Source organism: Etheostoma cragini, chromosome 2 (genome assembly GCF_013103735.1).
Source record: "Etheostoma cragini isolate CJK2018 chromosome 2, CSU_Ecrag_1.0, whole genome shotgun sequence".
Lineage (NCBI taxonomy): Eukaryota > Metazoa > Chordata > Actinopteri > Perciformes > Percidae > Etheostoma > Etheostoma cragini.
This window is the reverse complement of record NC_048408.1, coordinates 6,743,705-6,761,707: the sequence shown is the minus strand read 5'-3', so window position 1 is coordinate 6,761,707 and position 18,003 is coordinate 6,743,705. Positions and strand designations below refer to the sequence as shown.

The following is an 18,003-nucleotide window of genomic DNA, read 5'->3' as shown; positions in this document are numbered from 1 at the left end:
ATTGGCTGCTTAGAAATTAAGTGTTAACGAGCAGTTGGACAGGTGTACCTAATAAAGTGGCCGGTGAGTGTATATCTAGAATAGCTCAGGGTGCATTCAGGAGATTTCCCCATTCAAAGGTTTCAGAGCATTTCTAAGATATGACACGAAAAGGTTTGACTTATAGACCCAGTTGCATTTCATTGGCAGTTGAGGTCAAACATCAAAAATCTTTGCGTAGCGTCACATGCTGCACCTTGAAGAAGAAGAAAAAAATGCCCAAATCATAGCTAAACTAAGAAGTATAATACATTAAAGTTCCATAAAAGCTTATCTTTGCCTCCAGTAGCATTCTGTACAGATGTGCAACAGAAGAGGGAACAAGAGCTAAGGGACAGCATTATAGTTAACTATTACAATGTTACAATCAAAACAAATGGTCATAGAAATGTGAGATATATTAACTAAAACACAGGCCTTCTGATTCTTACATAAAGTAGTGATGTAAACTTATCCTTTACATAATCAGAAAACTTATCAGACTTACATGCTGCTTAAGTTACTTCAATTACTGATCAAATCAGGAAACATTTGATCAACCTGTTAAGAAATTGTCAATTAGAGCAAACAAAAAAGCCTGATTAGAGTATTCATAGTTTCTACTTAGCATCAGTTACCAAGCTTCATACAGTATGTGATTTCAGCAGCATGTAATAACCTGTCCTGCTTCCTTAAATGCCATAATCTGTCCATTCTGTTTTGTATATGTGCCTACGCTCTGTACATCCCTCCGAAGTGGGGACAGTCTGCAGTGTCCACTGATCCTTTGACCCCTCCTGCTGATCAATACCGCCCCATCTGAACATTTCTATTTCTGGCCCCTAACCCTGCAGAGTCAGCCCCCTTCCCCCTGCTCTTCTTTTCCGCTCGCCTTGCTGGGACCGGCTTGGCACAGCGGTGTCCTCTGCCAAGTCTGACTCATTTAAAGAGAGACACGTTATACATGATATGGACTGGGACTGTGTGTGTATGTTTGTGTGTGTGTGTGTGTGTGTTTGTGTGTAAAAATGTGTTTGCTGTTCCCATAAAGCCCACTGTAGAATTTACCATTGAGCACAATTTCACACAACCAAGAGATAAAAGCAGATGACCAGCCCTCTGAAGCCGATCGGGGACATTCATAATTTATTTACGAGGTTCTTAGTGTAAAAAGCTGAGTGACCCAAAAATGTAATGAGAACAGTGTATAAAAAGAGCCAATCTGACCCATATCCAGTTTAAATATGGGGCAAGAGCATAAAAAGATACAGTTAATACGACTTGTGTCTTGGCCCAGACTAAAACAGCTGCACTTTTAAAACCAGTTCAAAAGTTACAGCGCACGCGCACACAGGCACGCACGCACGCACGCACGCACTCTCTCACACACACACACACAGACACACGCACACACACACTTTAGTGGTCTTCTGTAGTTGCTGGTCTTCAAAATGTTGAATTTCAAAATTTTGAGATCCTTCGGTGCATCTGCAACCTGGAACGAGAGGAGACAGAACAAACCATTTAAGGAAATAACATAAATATATAACTGTCTATAGTAAAGAAAGAAGCAAAAAACATGTTTTAGAGTTGGGAAGCTGTACAGTTTTCAATTCAATTTAGTTAGTAGCGTCAAATCATGACATAAGTTATCTCAGGACACTAAAAAGAAGTGTACATGTAGGTCCACTATAATTTAAGTTTGTTTTGTGCACAGTGCAAAATATTTATCCGGGGATGTTTTTAAGATTTTGTTTGGGGAATTTTGGGGCTTTATTAATTGATAGGACAGCTTAAGACAGGAAAGGGGGGTGACATGTTGCAAAGGGATGCAGGTCGGAATCAAACCCGGGCCTCTGCAGTAAGGACTCCTGCAGTCCTCGGTACATTGGCTGCACGCTCTACCAGGTGAGCTACCAGGACCCCGCCAAAAGTTGTTTTAGGTAAATTAAAATGAGTAATTTGACTCAGCTGAGTGTACTTCCCTGCATCCAAACACAGCGTTTGACAGTTCTTATAACAGTGCTGCATCAGGCACTTATTGCACAGGCAATCTTTGGAGAACATGGCATCTTCTCTTCCACTTTCCAATTCCCCTTTAACTATTACAACCTTTACAGAGCAAAGTTTGTTACCGTTGAAATGTCACACAGTCTGGGGAAATATCCTCACAATGTATCCTCTTCCAATACTATAGGCCTGCTATTATTTAGACTAGCCTGACTAAAAAATAACAGGATATAAGACCCTATGAAATGTTTTACCTCTTGTGATTAAGTTAAGGTATTCTTCATTATGCAGCTGACATTCAGCCAGAGGGACATGATAGTCTGCTGTCACTGAGGACCCTCGGACTGCACATCACGGTATCTTGATGACGTGCAAAAGCACGATCAAAGTTTGATTTACAGCCTGACTGCCAAAAATATTGGCTCTGACAGAATCATCAATGTTACATTGAAGTGCAAGGCCAGCATGGACTCTCATTTACATCTTACACAAGGTCAGTCTCAAATATGACTTGACTTTTGTCAATTCAATTCATTTAAGAAGTACAAAGGACAGAAGAAGGACAATGCAGATGATGAAAAAAAAATGATTACATGTGGATTAAAAAGACAGAATTAGCCAAAATGCTGTTTGTCTGTAGTCAAAATCATCTTTCATTACGCAATCCATCATCAAGCAGTCCCAAAAATCTCTTTTAATATCTGTCTAACTTCTGATTATCAGCCGAGATAGTGATTCCCTATGAGTTAAGTAGTGATGCGTTAACAGGAAAGCATCCAGATCTGATTAAATAATGATGTATTTCAACTTCAACCCCATACTGAAAACATACTATCATGCCACAGCTATTTCTATGCTGTAGCAGCAAAAACTGGAGCCAAACAGCAAGGTCCATTATCAGCCTCCATCATTATTTTCCCCCAACAGTAGAGGGCTCAGCCTGCCTCCCCAGTCCAGCTAGTTTGGGCCCCACAGCAACACAACACAAAGTAATTTGCACTAAATAGCCACCCAGGATATTGTCAGTGCATTACAGAGGCAATCAGCATCAGCAAGCAATATGAAGGAGAGTGACACTGGGCACCAGAGCAGCGCAGGTAAACTGGAATTAGGAATTTCTTTGAGAAAGACAGATAAATACAAAGAGGGAGAGCCAGATGGAGAAAGAGATGGCAAGCTGTTATATCACGTTACAGGGGCCACAGTGCCAGTCAAGGTGCTGAATGGGCAATAACATGACAGCATAATAGAGCTATAATGGCAGGAGAGCGGATATTACATAAGGCTGACTCAGGGTCAGTGTAAGAGGAAAGAAGATGTGGCCCCCGCTGCATCTACAGCAGCCACAGGGTGTCCATATATAATGTCATTAGATATTAAGACACTAAGGTATGGCTGGTGATTATGTAGGTGTGTTATTAGTTCTGATGATGGGATTTTATGTGCATGTGAGTCAGTGCATGTGGCCTTGATGACTCTGCAAAATCATCACTGCAGACGAATATCCATAAAACACACACAGCACCCCTGAGTCTGTCCACACAGGACCAAACACCGTGAAGTGGCTTGTTTCTCCTCTTTTCTTAGGAGCTGATGTTTTGTTACAAGTAGTAGTTTTGTAGAAATAAAGCATTAGGTTATTATAATTGTCTCTGTTTTGTCTTGCTGTTGTATTACCATGCAGGTCAGTATGTAGATCTGGCCACTATCAATACTGGAATCAAAGGATAATTCCAGTTTACTGCAATCTAGGTCTTTTGCAGATTTGGACCTATGTCGGATGGGGCAAAAAGCACCAACAGTGAGATGATCGGACAGGTTTTAAACAAACTCCTGTGTTAATAAAAACTTATTTTAAAGACAAAACCAAGGTGAATGGTAAAATTAGTACACAAACTGTCAGTTGTAAACATCCTTCAGAGTTCACAAGCCAATGACCTATTTCTACTTTGACCAACCAAACTTACAAAACATGTGCATGCAGAGTTTTTCTTGGACAAAAGGGGTGCACTTATTTCAGTTTTACCTCCAAACAAAGTTTAGATATCAGGTTGGCTTGTTAACCTGATCTGAACAAGATTGAGATTGACGATTTAATAATTTATTTGTCAAATACTCATGTTTCTCAATATACGCAGTGAAATGCGCGGGTGGCATAAAGAATGTGGTAAAAGGTTAGTGTGCAATAATAATAAGTCTGTTCATAAACAGCCTATGTGACAGCACTTTGTATTCCTCCACACATCTGACAGCAAGTCCTTAGATGCAAGCATCAGCGAGATCCATCAACCCTAAAGTCTTTGGTTCAAGAATGACTGTACCGTCACCATAGAGATGACATGAAGCTTGTCACTAGTTCTAGGGTTTGTGACACTTTTCCGACACACTGATGTCAGAGAAGTAGTGTAGCCTCTGGAAGGGTAGTCCAACACATGACTTCTCTCGTGAGCTCAGCTTTGTTTGCCTTTTAAAATCTCCAGTCACGACGAGGGAAGCATGTGGATACCTGGTCCGGGGCCAGGACAGAACACCATCAGCATCTGCTTGTGGTGGTGTGTACACAGTTGAGAGGATGATGATGATCAAAGTGAACTGGCGGGGAAGGTAGAATAGACGGCATGAGATTGTCAAATGCCAAAAGCCGGGTGAGCAGGAGGAGAGAGTTTTCACCAATTGTTGTTTTAGAAACCGGAAAGTAGAATACTTGGCAATGGTGGACGGGGGTCTTATAGTAGGCTCTCAACTGATATCTGCACTTACTTTTGTGAGTACAGTATTTAGACAGCATTGAGACTTTTGGAAGACAGGTTGGAATGAACTTAGCCTGGGAAAGCCCTAAAGAACTTGCTCTGCATGTCAGTCTGGCCAATTCAATTTCAATTCAATTGTATGGGCTTGGGCTTACAATTTTTCCAAATCATGGCACAAATCAAAACCTTTGAAGTGGGTTTACACGATGACGATAGCGCAGCGAGCAGCTTTTTGTTTCCATTTAACATGACGACCACCGAAGCAAAGCAACCCGTTGATGCAGCTGTCGCTGCTATGTCACCCGGATTGTTGGTCAGTGGCAGGTGAGCGGCATCCGCTGGTGAAGCTCCTTTGGAAATGAGCTGTTAATGAACCTTCCCCAGACCCACTCTCAGTTAAAAATGACAAGGGTCTGGTGTCAACCAGGCTAGAATAAACCAGAATTATCCTTTAAACCCTTACTGTAGTTGTCACTCTCTCCACTAATGGTTCATAGACTATCAAATGACGAAGATCAACAACTATACTTTTACTTCTCTCAAAGCTGATTAAAAAGTAATGATGTGTATCGCTGTTTTGTGCTGGTTCCCCCTAACACTTCCTGTTGTCACATAATAAAGACACTGCAGCTGATCTGCATGTGATCTGACAGAATGCAAGAGGTGGAAGAACAAAGGAAAGTAAAGGCGGAGGCATCCTTTCTTGCTCTTCCTCCGTGAATGAACCTGTCGATGAATGAAGATCAGAGAATTGTTTTTTGTTCACATATTTTTGTTTTTAAATCTGTACATTTCATAGAGGAACTGCATTTTATGTTTTGCTTTTCAACTCAGTATGTTGTAACTGATGGGAAGTTGCAAAGACAGGCTTTGTTGCGAATCATTGATTCCAAAATGTGTAGCACAGACAATGTCATATTGACACTGAGGAGTTAAAATAAATGAAAGTGACCCATTCTAATATCTATTTCCCCACTGTCCCATCTGGTCTTTCTTAAAATAGACAGTACTTATAGCGAATATATCCCCACTGTCCAGTGTGGCCATCACACACATGCTTGCTGCGACACATTTTGACATTGCATGTGTTGCTATCGTAAGCTTATTGTTAATTAAAGACCAACAATGAGTTTTGGAACCAACGTCTATAAAGTGTACACTGGAGCTTTGATGGCTTAAGACTCAGGCAATTACAGTTAGGGAGTGTAACTCTAATAGGCTATTATGCATCTTTTCTAATTAGATCTAAGACATGATGATACATTGGGGGTGTATTTTTTTTACAGGGATGCAACTCTAATTATAAAGAGGGAACATTTTAATTTTAATAAATATATTCAAGGATTATGTATTTATAGTTTTTAATTATTTAGAAGAGTTTTTTCCAGCCTAATTGAGGACTACAGCCAATAGAATGATGTGTAGATGTCAGGTAGGCCTTGTTTAGATTAAGTCACTAGTCTGTTTTTCTTTTCTCCAGTACTCCTTGTTCTACTGCCAGACATGGAGCTGGGTGTCAAGCATTGTACAATTCTTCTTCTTCATTGTACAGAAGGAAAGCATCTTGTTCTTTAAAGGTGAAAGGAATGGAAGCCCTACTGAACCCCAAATTGTTGATGTTGAAGCTACAGGTAACCTTTGAAATGAAATAGAAACTCAAAGTAAACAAGTGATAGAAACATACCAAGCTGATAGGTCACATTGTTCAGGCAGAGCTCCCTTCATGCATAAATCACTCTCAATTTGATCATCTTCAATCTGCAGCTTTGCTATGGTTTTTTCATCTGTACAATAAAAAACATTAAGTATGAAAGCAACAACATGTTCTGTCCCTAATAAGTGAAAAAAGCACAATCACCAGAAAAAACATTAAGCTAAAATAGAAATGTTAAATAATATACACACACGCAACAGGAATATATATTTTCAAAATTATGCAGTAAAGTAAAACAGCCCAGGGGTCTCATTTATAAACGTGGCGTATGCACAAAATGGGGCTGAAAATGTGCTTATGCCACTTCCCATGCAAAGGTTATGTCTGATAAAAAACAAACTTGACTGGAGAAAGTGCGGTCCTCCACGATTACTGCTAATATATTAAAATATTGATGCCTCATCCCCGTTATCATGAAGATTAAATGCAGCAGGGTTATATGCGCTTGTACTGAGTGATAATTGTTCCATAAACACCTCCAACTCAAACCTTAAATAAATGAGTTCTTAAAATTTAATCTGTGCTGTCTCACCATCACATTGTCTGATACGGAGCGCGAGCGGAGGAGATGGCCGACTTCATGGACTACAGGATAGCATCAAATACCCTAGCATTAGATAACTGCAGAACACAGTGTAAATAACTAAATATCTGTCTTTAATACTGTGTAGATATCATCAAATGTCAAAGTCTGGAAACACAGCTGTTAAGCTCTTGCGCAATCGTTACCCTTAACGTTGTCATTATCGGTCCAAACTCAAATACTGTTGGTGACAAAACCTGCATGAAGAAAAATGTTTGTCTGTTAGACTTTCTTTCGTCTTCAAATTTTACCTCGGGGAGCGGGACACCACTAGTTGTTGCTGTGCTTTTGGCAAGGTGTCTACAATCACATATTGTTGTAAACATATAAATACTGCGGTCCCCCCCATGCGTAATGCTGCATGATGGCACTGCAGGAGGACTACAGCAATGGAAAAATCACTTGATTTAATACCTCAGTAAACATTTCGTAACAAGTTGATGGTCTCAATTGCTAGATTCAAGTTTTATTTATTATAGCATGATGTTCTTTTGAAAAATGATGGTCCCCACTTATTTTCAAATAGACAAAGCAGGACATGCTTTCCCACATAAAGCCCTCAGAAAGAGCAATACATCAAGTTTAATTATCCTTAAAAAAGGAACTACAAACATACACAAAGCACACCAGATGCCAACAACATTCCAAACCTACACACAACAACACAAACACAAAACACAACACAAAACACACATCAGCACATTAATGGAGACACTACTTCCCGCAAAACCAATAACAGGATCCAATCGCACAGTACACAGGTCAGTATGTCATAATGAACAATGACAGGAATAAATTCATCAATAAACATATACTATGTAAAATTTCATTAGATGTCACTCCAGTGATTTCATGGTCCTAATAGCCACAGGAATAAAAGAATCCCTGACAAGTCTAGTTCTTAACATAGGGAGCCAAAAACGGTGACCTGAGGGGAGAAAATTAATTTCCCCAAAGAGTGGGTGATCATGGCAGTTTAACATCTGGTTAGCTTTACCCCTAACCCGTTTATCATCTATATGTTGAGGCTGAGGTAGCTGTACCCCAACCACCTTAGACGCTATGTTTACCAGCTTTGTTAGTCCACTATTCCACATCACAATACAAAAAGTCAGGACCGATTCAACAAAACACTGGTTAATAAAGTCATCAAAGTCCTGCTCACGCTGAATGATACCATTTTTCTTTAAAATGTTAAATTCTTAACAGAATTCTTTAAATTCTTTAAAAAGAAAAGTCTCTGTTGGGCCTTTTTACAGGCAGCATCTTAGTTGCTCTCAAAGGGAAATTTGCTATCACTGATGGTACCTAGATATTTATATTCATCTACTGTCTCAACAGTCATCTTCTGAATAACAGTTTGTGAAACATTATGCTGTGATCTACGGAAATCAATAATCATATCCTTTGTCTTGGAAACGTTGATAGATAGATAGAATCTTTCACACCACACAAAAAAATCCTCAACTAAAGGATCATGGCCCTCTTCATCATTGTTCAAAAGGCTCACTTTAACAGTGTCATCTGCAAATTTCACACAGTTCTCATACTTACTCCTACAGTCATTTGCATATAAAATAAAAAAGCAATGGTGAAAGAACACAGCCCTGAGGAGAGCCTGTGGAAGTTATAGCTTTAGATGATAATACACCATTTACCCTAATACACTGTCACCTGTTTGACAGGAAAGCAAGTATCCAGCCAATTAAGTTAAGGGTTCAAGTTAAAAAGACACTGAAGTTTCTCAGCCAACAAGTAGGGCTACATAGTTTTGAATGCTTAAGAAGGTGGATAAAAAATAGCCTAGCATGAGTTTTTGAGGATTCCAGATGTTGGTAGAGGGATTTTAACAATGTAAGTTTTGCATCCTCAACACCTCTGCCAGCCCTATAAGAAAACTGGAGAGGGTCTAGCTGTTCCTCCACCTGATTCATTAACTCCTGCTGAACCAACCTCTCAAAAGTCTTCATCACCAATGAGGTGAAGCCACAGGTCAAGAGTCCTTTAAGACCTTGGGGTGAGAAGAATTGAACTTCTGCACATTCCTCCTTGCATCACCTACATGCACAAAGTGGAATCCTAGTGTTCTGAGCAGAGACACAAAGATTCATCATTAATCAGTTGTTAACTATTAAATTAATCTGAGACTATTTTGATAATTGATTAATCTGTGTCCGAGTCATATATTTTAGAAAAGAAAAGTAAAATTCTCAGATTCCAGTTTTGTAAATGTGAATATTTTTTTTTCTTTTTCCTCTTTGACAGTAACTGAATATCTTGGAATTTAGGACTGAAAAAGAGATTGGAGGCCGTCATTTTTTTTAGGTTTTAGTAAAACAATGATTGGCTTTGTTTTTTAAAACCGTTTTCTATCATTTTATAGACCAAACAAATTTGATTATTTGAGAAAATAATCAATAGATTAATAGACAATGAAAATAATTGTTAGTTGCAGCCCTAGTTTTAAGTACTTGCAAATTATTTATGCTAATTGTTTAACTGAGTGCAGACCTGATTAAGATGCCACTACCCTACAACTCATTAAAAAAATAATGAGTGACCTACAGTACAATTTACATGTGTGCAAATAGACTGGCATTTAGATTAGCATATCACTCCGCTTCCCTCTCACTTAACAGTTACTGATCCGAGTAGCATTGTAATATATACAGCATAGCATGATGATGTTACATTACACAGTAATGCTACTTTTTGTTTGAGAATTTTATATGGGACTCAGTCCTGTTTTGGTCAGAATCGCAAAAGTCTACAGGCCAACAAACAGTAGAAAGAAGAGAGAAACACAAAGAAACCCCGTACAACATACTGTATGGGTTTCAACAACAGCTGGATTTATTAATGTGCAAAACTAATTTTACACTTGATCATACACCCATGGCCATATACACACATGAAACACAGGTACTTCTGCATGCATAGCGAGACATTTGCATACAAAACCCCCACAAGTCAGCACATTTCTAGATGGTAAACAAGCCTGTGAATTGCTTAGCTATGCTGGTCAGGCTTCAGGCATTACTACTGCACATAACATGCACACACACCACATGCTCACGCATGCATGCACGCACGCTCGCATGCTAACAGGGCTGAAAACATTAGCAATATTTTACCGTTTCCTCTTCTGGGCAGCTGGCAAAGCAGTGGATCTTCAGTGGGGCTGAGCCCTTCACTAGTAATAATATCCTTTACACTTCACACTGCCAGGGAGATGAATCATGGTGGACTGTGTCACTGTGTTTGAGAGAGGGAAGGGGGCCCTGACAGACCATGCGAAGGCTGGCCTTTATGATCTGTGTGTGTGTGTGTGGATTCAGAGGTGAATTATTCAGACATTGTCAGCAGACAAGAGCTTCTGATGGGGTTGCCTGGAATTTTGTGTATTAAAACAGTGATGGAAAATAGCAAAAACACAACAGCCTTTTCAAATATTGTACTGTTGTTTTTGTAAAGAAGAAAAAGCTGGCTCTGCATCTATTTGTTTACACAGAAAGACTGCCACAGAGAACAGATGTCTGTACAATACAGTTATCTAAATAGTCTAAAGTTTGGAGTTATAAGACAAATGCGCTGATCTTTCAGAAATATACTGTAGATACTGCAAATAAACATCCAAGGATTTTGCTGGATGCTCACATAATGCACTGCACACACACTGCTGTATGTTTCGTTGTTGTCATGTATTTTCGAAGTTTCTGTACAAAAATGGTATCTTATAGGAATAGAACCAGTCTAAACTTATAAAGATTACAATCCTTAAGCCTTTGTGGAATTAAACCCTGTTATTTATACCATTTATAGTTGCACAAAAGCAAAGGCACCCAAGTTACCATGGAGATTTATTCTCTACAGCTAGCCTGGTCCCGCCCAGGCTACCAGCCAGGATTTATTAATCCTGGAGCCTTTTCTGTTCCCTCAGCAGTGGGTTTACCTTATTGTTATCTGCCAGCATGAAAATACAACAAGTGCATGTTGATGTTCACTTAAATACTGTTAATAACTTATTTCACTGTTACTGTTATATTGCTGTATGAATTGCTGTTGACTTTCCAACAAGAGGAGACAACATCCTGGACCTGGTCTACACTACACACAAAGGAGCATACAAAGCCACCCTCCTCCCCCACATTGGACTTTCTGACCATATCACTGTTATGCTAATGCCCGCATACAGACAAAGAGTGAAAGCAAACAGACCGGTTCGCAAACAGGTAAAAGTGTGGCCTGAGGGAGCCTCTGATGCTCTTCAAGACTGCTTTGACACAACAGACTGGGAAATGTTTAAGCAGGCAGCCACTTACAACAACCAGACAGACGTAGAGGAGTATACAGACACTGTAACCTCTTACATCACCAAGTGCATTGATGATGTGACCCACACAAAAGACATCATCACTCGGGCTAACTGGAAGCCATGGTTGACAGGGGATGTCCTCAGGCTGCTGAGGGCCAGAGACAAAGCCTAGAGAGCTGGGGATGAAGCTGGCATGAGAACAGCGAGAGCCAACCTGTCCCGTGGCATCAAGGAAGCAAAAAAGCAACACACTCACAAGATAACCAACCACTTCAAAGACAGCAGGAAGGGTTGAGATCATTAGAATTAGTCAGTTAGTAAGGGTAAAGTAAATATAAAGCGCTGTACATGTCTTTCTAGAGTGGACCAATGCACCTTAAATTATTTTAGCTTATTGTTTTTTGTATTCTTTAATAAGTATCTACTATGGTTAAGTGAACTAAGACTATAATTTGGGAGGATTGTCCATTTTTAAGAACATATGCAAATTAGAACCTTAGTTCAGTGTACCAGCAACTATATAGCGTTGTAGTCTACTGTACATTCAAGGAAACAACAGGGAGAGGACACTGCAATGTTTTTTTTACCTCATATTTTGCTGGGGAAAGAAGTGAGCAAAGCATATAATATGTAAAGGAAAAAATAAAAAAAACAACGTGAGTAAAAGCATAGAAGAAAATAGGGGAACGACTGAATAATAGTTGAGTCACTTGTCATTTGCAAAAAAACAAATGTACACTTTGCATTAAAAGCGAGCAACGGAAGTTAAAATTACTTTGATAATTTATTTTATAGTCCATGAGAGAGAGAGGGAGAAACAGAGTGAAAGAGATATTTATGCATCGTGATCTAGCGTTGTAAAAGATTGATCTTCATGGTGAATTTCATGAGTAACATTATCTTCTGCTTACTTGTAAAAGCAAAGAGTACACCGGTTAATTTATGCAAATGATTAGCAGCCTTATCCTTGAATGTTATGATTATGACGGTTTCAGAGCAGTGGTCAGCAAAAGTATATTTTTAGGCTGCTTACGCATTCAGTCGGTCTGCGATCATCTGCCACGCTTTCTCTGTTTCTTTACAGCAGCTGTGTTTCATTTCTGCATATAATGTGTTTCAAGTTATTATATTTCCATAAGTAGCTACTGCAACAGTACATTTCTGCATCAGTAAGTCTGTGACTGATACCGTGGTTTATTTAAGAAAGCCGTGAACGTGCACTTATCCCAGCTGGCTTGGCATAGCTTCATCTTCTCATCCTGGCACGGCAAACGTGCAATCAATTAAGCCGCAATGAGCAGATCACACTAAGTCAAGCTGCGCTTTTTACGGTTATCCTAGATTTCTTCATTCTACTTTTGTGCAACAGCCCCCTGAATACTGTCAGCTCCCTATACGCAGAGGTGTCGAGTATCACTAAATGTACCGTGCATTCTCTGCAGTTCATTGACAATTTTAACATTTTCTAGGTCTGCAGACCTCTTTTTAAAGCAGATGGACTTTTCCTTAACAAGCCAAAGGTAAAGCTGGCAATCTCTAACCTACTTTACTTTTTGCGCCACACATCTGCTCCCTCGGCCAAGGACACAAGACAAGAGGAATCTAAACAAGAGCGCGGCAATGATCACCACAACCCCTACCTGAGCAAAGATTTGACCATGGGAGACCACAAAGAAGAGACGAGAAATCTCAACCCTCCTTTTCACCCGTTCATCACCCTTCAAACCCCATTTCCAACCCCGATGCCCTTGAGGATCCATCACTCTCTCCACTCACCCTAATCCCTCTTTCCCCTATCCCCCATGTTGGAGTTCACTGACCAGATGAAGCTGCTGGTGGATGCTGGAACCAAATATCTTTACTGCATTATTGTATTTCTTATAAAGTCTTCTCACTTACAGTCTGTAAAAAAAGTCAGAAAAAAAGTTTCTTTGCCATTATAGGAAAACAAAACAAAAAAGGTTTGACAACACAACAAAATTATCAGAAAAAAAAAGCGTCAGAAAAAGCAGCAAAGTATATAGTATACAGGATATGTAGTAGGATGTCCCTAGGTCTCTCTTTCAACTGTCCCTGGACTAAAAAAACATTAAAGACCCCTGATCTAGACAAGTCACTTCTTAGTATGTAGGGAAATAGGTGTTTTTCCCAAACACTGTCAAATTGCTTTAGAGAAGTATAAAAAAGCCCCCAAAAAAGATGCATGTGCCTCATTAATTGATCAAATGACCAACTTGAATACTTAAGGATTGGAACTCCCCCTGAACGCTCAATATTAAATATCAATTAACTTTATTGTTATTGTTTTCTTACTCCTGTTGTTGCATTTCATACAAACAGAATGACTTCCAATGATTATTAATATAATAATAATAATAATATTGATTTCCAACTACATGTTACAATCATAATATAAGGTGTTCAAACCAGACCGTGGTGCACTTCAGAATATTAAGTGGCATCACTTAAGGGGCTTGGATTCACACTGATGGTCAAAGTGCAGTGGGGTTTAAAATAAAATATATGTGTACCACAAATGTTTTTATGTGCAGATGCATGTCTGTGCCACTTGTGTGTGTCTAACTGGGGGACTTTGTATAAAGCTTTAAGAAAATGTGCACACAAGGTTTGGCCTCCAAATCTCATTTCACACAAATCCAAAAACCAGATTTAGTCAATGTTCAGCCTTTTTTTATTTCAACCTTTAAATAGCCAAATGAGTTGTGTTTAACTAACTCGTACTGAGTTCCTTCTGTGCTCAATATTCTTCCATGGCTTCATCTGAGAGAAGTTTGATGTATCAGAATCTCAGGAAAATGCAGATGGCTGGTTTGGAATCATTTTTGCACCATTTTAAATAGTTCTCTTTATTCAATTTCATAACAGCATTCATCTCACTTTCCCCACAACCACGTTAATCATAACAGTGTGGGCTAAGTAATGTATGTATGAAGAGAAAGAGTATGAAAAATTCCTGATAGGTACATCTTTGAAATACCGACGCATTCAGATTAAAGTCAGGGGACTACAGAGATGTCATCTGTGATGAAATGGAATTTACAAATGTATCAGCTGCAGTTTCAGGTCTCTGGCCGACACTGCGTGACGTTAGCAGTGACTGGACTGATGGGGACCTGGCCGTGTGACAGACAGGGACACCTGCCATCGAGCCAGTCCCCAGGAGATGCTGGCTACCTACGCAAACCGCTGATCAACTTCTGAAAGAAAAAAAGCCCAGAAATCCTAAAATTGATGGGCAACATCTGTAGCGTGGTGACAGGCTGCAAGTTGAGATCAGAGGGTGAGTTTTTAAGAACTTGTGCCTTCATGATTCAATATGACATCCACAGGACATTTCATAGGAGTTGACAGTAGTCTAGGAGCGGTAGTAGTAGAGTACAACTACAAACCTGTATAAAGGCTACTTTTTACAGACTAAGATGTCACATCCAAACTGCAATATATATAAAGGAGTTAATGTAGCTCTACCTAGACCAGCTACAACATTAAAAAGCTGTTTATACACCCAGTTGCCAGTTTATATGGTACAGCTAAAACTAATGCAGTCTAATACAACAGTTCCGCAGTAAATCCTCCAAAGTTATAATGTTGGGAGGGATGTTGATTCAACCGTACGCTCAATTATGAGCCTGTAGTTTGTGGTGCTGCTAAACAGTATTGTAAGCGGTTTCTAATATCTTCCCTCATGGATACAAATGGTGTGGATAACTTTAAGACTTTTGCCAGCGGGTGGGTGGGTGAGATTTAACTTATGTTTAGTTACTGCTGTCTGTCGGCAGAGACATTTACGGACAACAAAGTCAGTCGGATAACGACATAAATTATACATAGAAAAACAATATGCAAAAATCTAAATAAGCCTGGCAATCAGTTTTCTGGTGATTTGCCAAACTTGTTGTGTGATGTGTGATTCATCAGTGTCCTTTGGCAAACCTAGCACTCGACTTTTGGTCATCTTCACAAATGTGTAAAGATTTATTCACATGCGTGACTTTATTCACATAGTTATGGTTGCAGCCATGAAGTGATGCAGGCCGTGACATGTTTTACCCTCTGTATCGATTTCAGTAGCTGACACACACACACACACACGCACGCACGCACGCATCCCGTCCGTCCGTCTCTACCTGCCTTCTGCCCCAGAGCAGCTGCTTACCAATAGCAACCATCACTCCAAAATATGTCCCCCCCATACTGAATTCTGATTGGGTCAGTGCAATACAATCCACTGCCGCATCTGACAGCTGTGTACCAGAGTGAGAAGTTGATGGAGGGCTGGTAGAGTTAGAAAGACGGCCGGGAACGGGAGAGATGAGAAAGAAGGACGGAAGTAAAAGGCAAGTCAACAAAGAAGTTTGATGAGAGAAGGAGGCAACAAAAGAGGAGGAAGAGAGACAAAATGAAGCAACAGTAAAGGAATGTTCAGAATAAGAGAAAGGCAGAGGGGTGTGAAAGACAGAAATGAGACATGGAGAAAGAAAGGATGTTTGAAGCTGCCTGACATTAAAGCTCAGGCTTTATAAGGCAGTTGAGCCTTGTCGCAGAAGGGTATGAGGAGGAGGAAGAGGAGAAGAGATGAAGTCTCCCTCTGTTAGACCCGTCAGGGAAGTGAATTGACATAACAAATAGTACAATCTGTGCCTCTAACAATCTGCACCACTGCCTTTTTAACAGCCAAGATTTATAACCGCGTACAGTACTATATGCTCTATAACTATGGAGCATTATGCAAGCCAGGGTGTCATTCATAAATTTATGAACATAGCACATGTTTGCATGCACAGAGAGAGAGACATTCTAGTTTGAAGTCAAATATCAACATTGTTGATTCACTGCTCATCTCGCCAACAAATCACACTTGTGCTTCGCCTGTAGTAAAACACCATATTACTCTCATGTAAATGAGATGCAGTGGGTGTGATGCATGGAATTGGACGTAGTTCACCAACACACACATTAGGGCTTATGAATGGCCCGGGAGACGAGGCTTTACGGTGGGCTGGGGTGAGAGAGCCCAGAGGCCACTGGTTCTTTACAGTGAGTAACGATGTGTGTGAGTGAGGTGAGGTGGTTGTGCGTAGGAGCTGCTGGTTTTTCCCCACAGTAATGAGTGAGCTTGACGGCATATTGCAAAGACGGAAAAAAACCTGATATTCTCGTGAGCACAAACACACACATGCAGAGAGTTTCTCTGGGGCATTTAGAGTGAAATGTGACTGAATGAGCATACGTGTGAGTGGGATATGTATGCTGTGGCGACTGATAAAGGGCAGAGATGAGAGGCGGAGGCTACAGATCAACGTGATCATTCCAATGATTATTCCAGGGCTTGAACCTGTGAGCTGCATCCATTATTTCCTCAGGGGCTATGATGTTTTTGGCCATATGTAATAGAAAGAGGGAGAGTGTAGCTTACAGTGAAGTGTGTGGGTGTGTCTGTGGATAAATGTGACACACAGACACATTTAAAGACAAGCCATTGCAGAATGCTAGACAGGCTTCTATCAGGGCTGTAACCAGGTCTTAAAAAATACTGAGGTCATGATTCTAAGTCAGCCCTATGTACCAAGCCATTTTTTCCCTTGTCTTATCTATTCACTTGACTTCAACTGTTGTCTTTTTTTGTTAAATTTTATTTCCCAACAAAAAGGTTTAGAAGCATTTGCATTCCGTTTAATTTTTTTTTTAAATTGAAAATGCCCAATTAGCTTTAGCAAAAAACAGTGTAATGTGCTACCCCAGTAAGCGAATCGATGAGGTTATGAATAATGCTAGCAGTAGCTGAGTCAACGTTAGCTGTCCTAAGTTTGGAAATAACAACAAAGAGGCAGTGCCAACCGCCATCCAAGTTACTGTACTGAAGCAATGTCATTATGTATATAAACAAGTATCATTCCAACCACATCTGCGGTCTTTAATGGATTCCACAAATATGCTTGTATGAATTTGTATGGGTACAGGAACTTATAACAAATATCTATGGGTGGCCACCAGTCCAGAGACATCCAATGGAGAGAATAGGTAGTGAAAGAAAGATGATTTCCAGAGAAGGCACTTTCCTGGTTTTAAACAACTGCAGTCAATTGCTTTTTGACAGGGATTTTCAACAGGGGATCCTCAGAGCCAAGGCAGGGGGGCCTCTAAATTGTTGGTCATTTTTAATAGTTCTTTTTTTTAAATAAGTCTTAACATTAATCTGACTTTATCAGCAAATATAAATTCCCATTGCTAACTGGCCTGCAGGTAAGGTATAGTTACTAAAGTAGCCCTCCACAGATAGTTAATCCAAAGGATTCACTTTTCCACTTGTATCTTTAACATTAAAACATGATTTATAAAAACATGCCAAAAAGACAATAGGATATTTAAACTGCTTAGTATTCTATGCACTAAAAATGTACAGTTGTGTTCCGAATAATAGCAGTGTTTAAAAAAATGAATAACGCTCAAAATCCTTTAGAATAGCTTTTAATTCCATGATATCAACACATTGAGAACACTGCACATTCAATTTCAAATCAAAACATGACCCAAATTGATCAAGTTTGTGTTATAACTTCACAGAAAGTGAAGAAAAAGGAATATTAGGCTG

General features: G+C 39.7%; 2 protein-coding genes across 3 annotated transcripts in view; one reads left to right on the top strand and one right to left on the bottom strand.

Annotated features, from left to right (window-relative positions):
* Positions 1 to 18,003, top strand: part of LOC117956277 (excitatory amino acid transporter 3-like) — a 381,877-nt gene that overhangs the window by 309,292 nt on the left and 54,582 nt on the right. The gene's annotated exons all lie outside the window — the stretch shown is intronic.
* LOC117956335 (endonuclease V-like) overlaps positions 1,151 to 18,003 on the bottom strand; it is a 72,983-nt gene continuing 56,130 nt past the window's right edge. For both annotated transcript variants that reach the window (XM_034891339.1, XM_034891348.1), the window contains one exon: positions 1,151 to 1,513. The gene's annotated coding sequence lies outside the window, so the exon portion shown is untranslated. The remainder of the gene's footprint in view (positions 1,514 to 18,003) is intronic.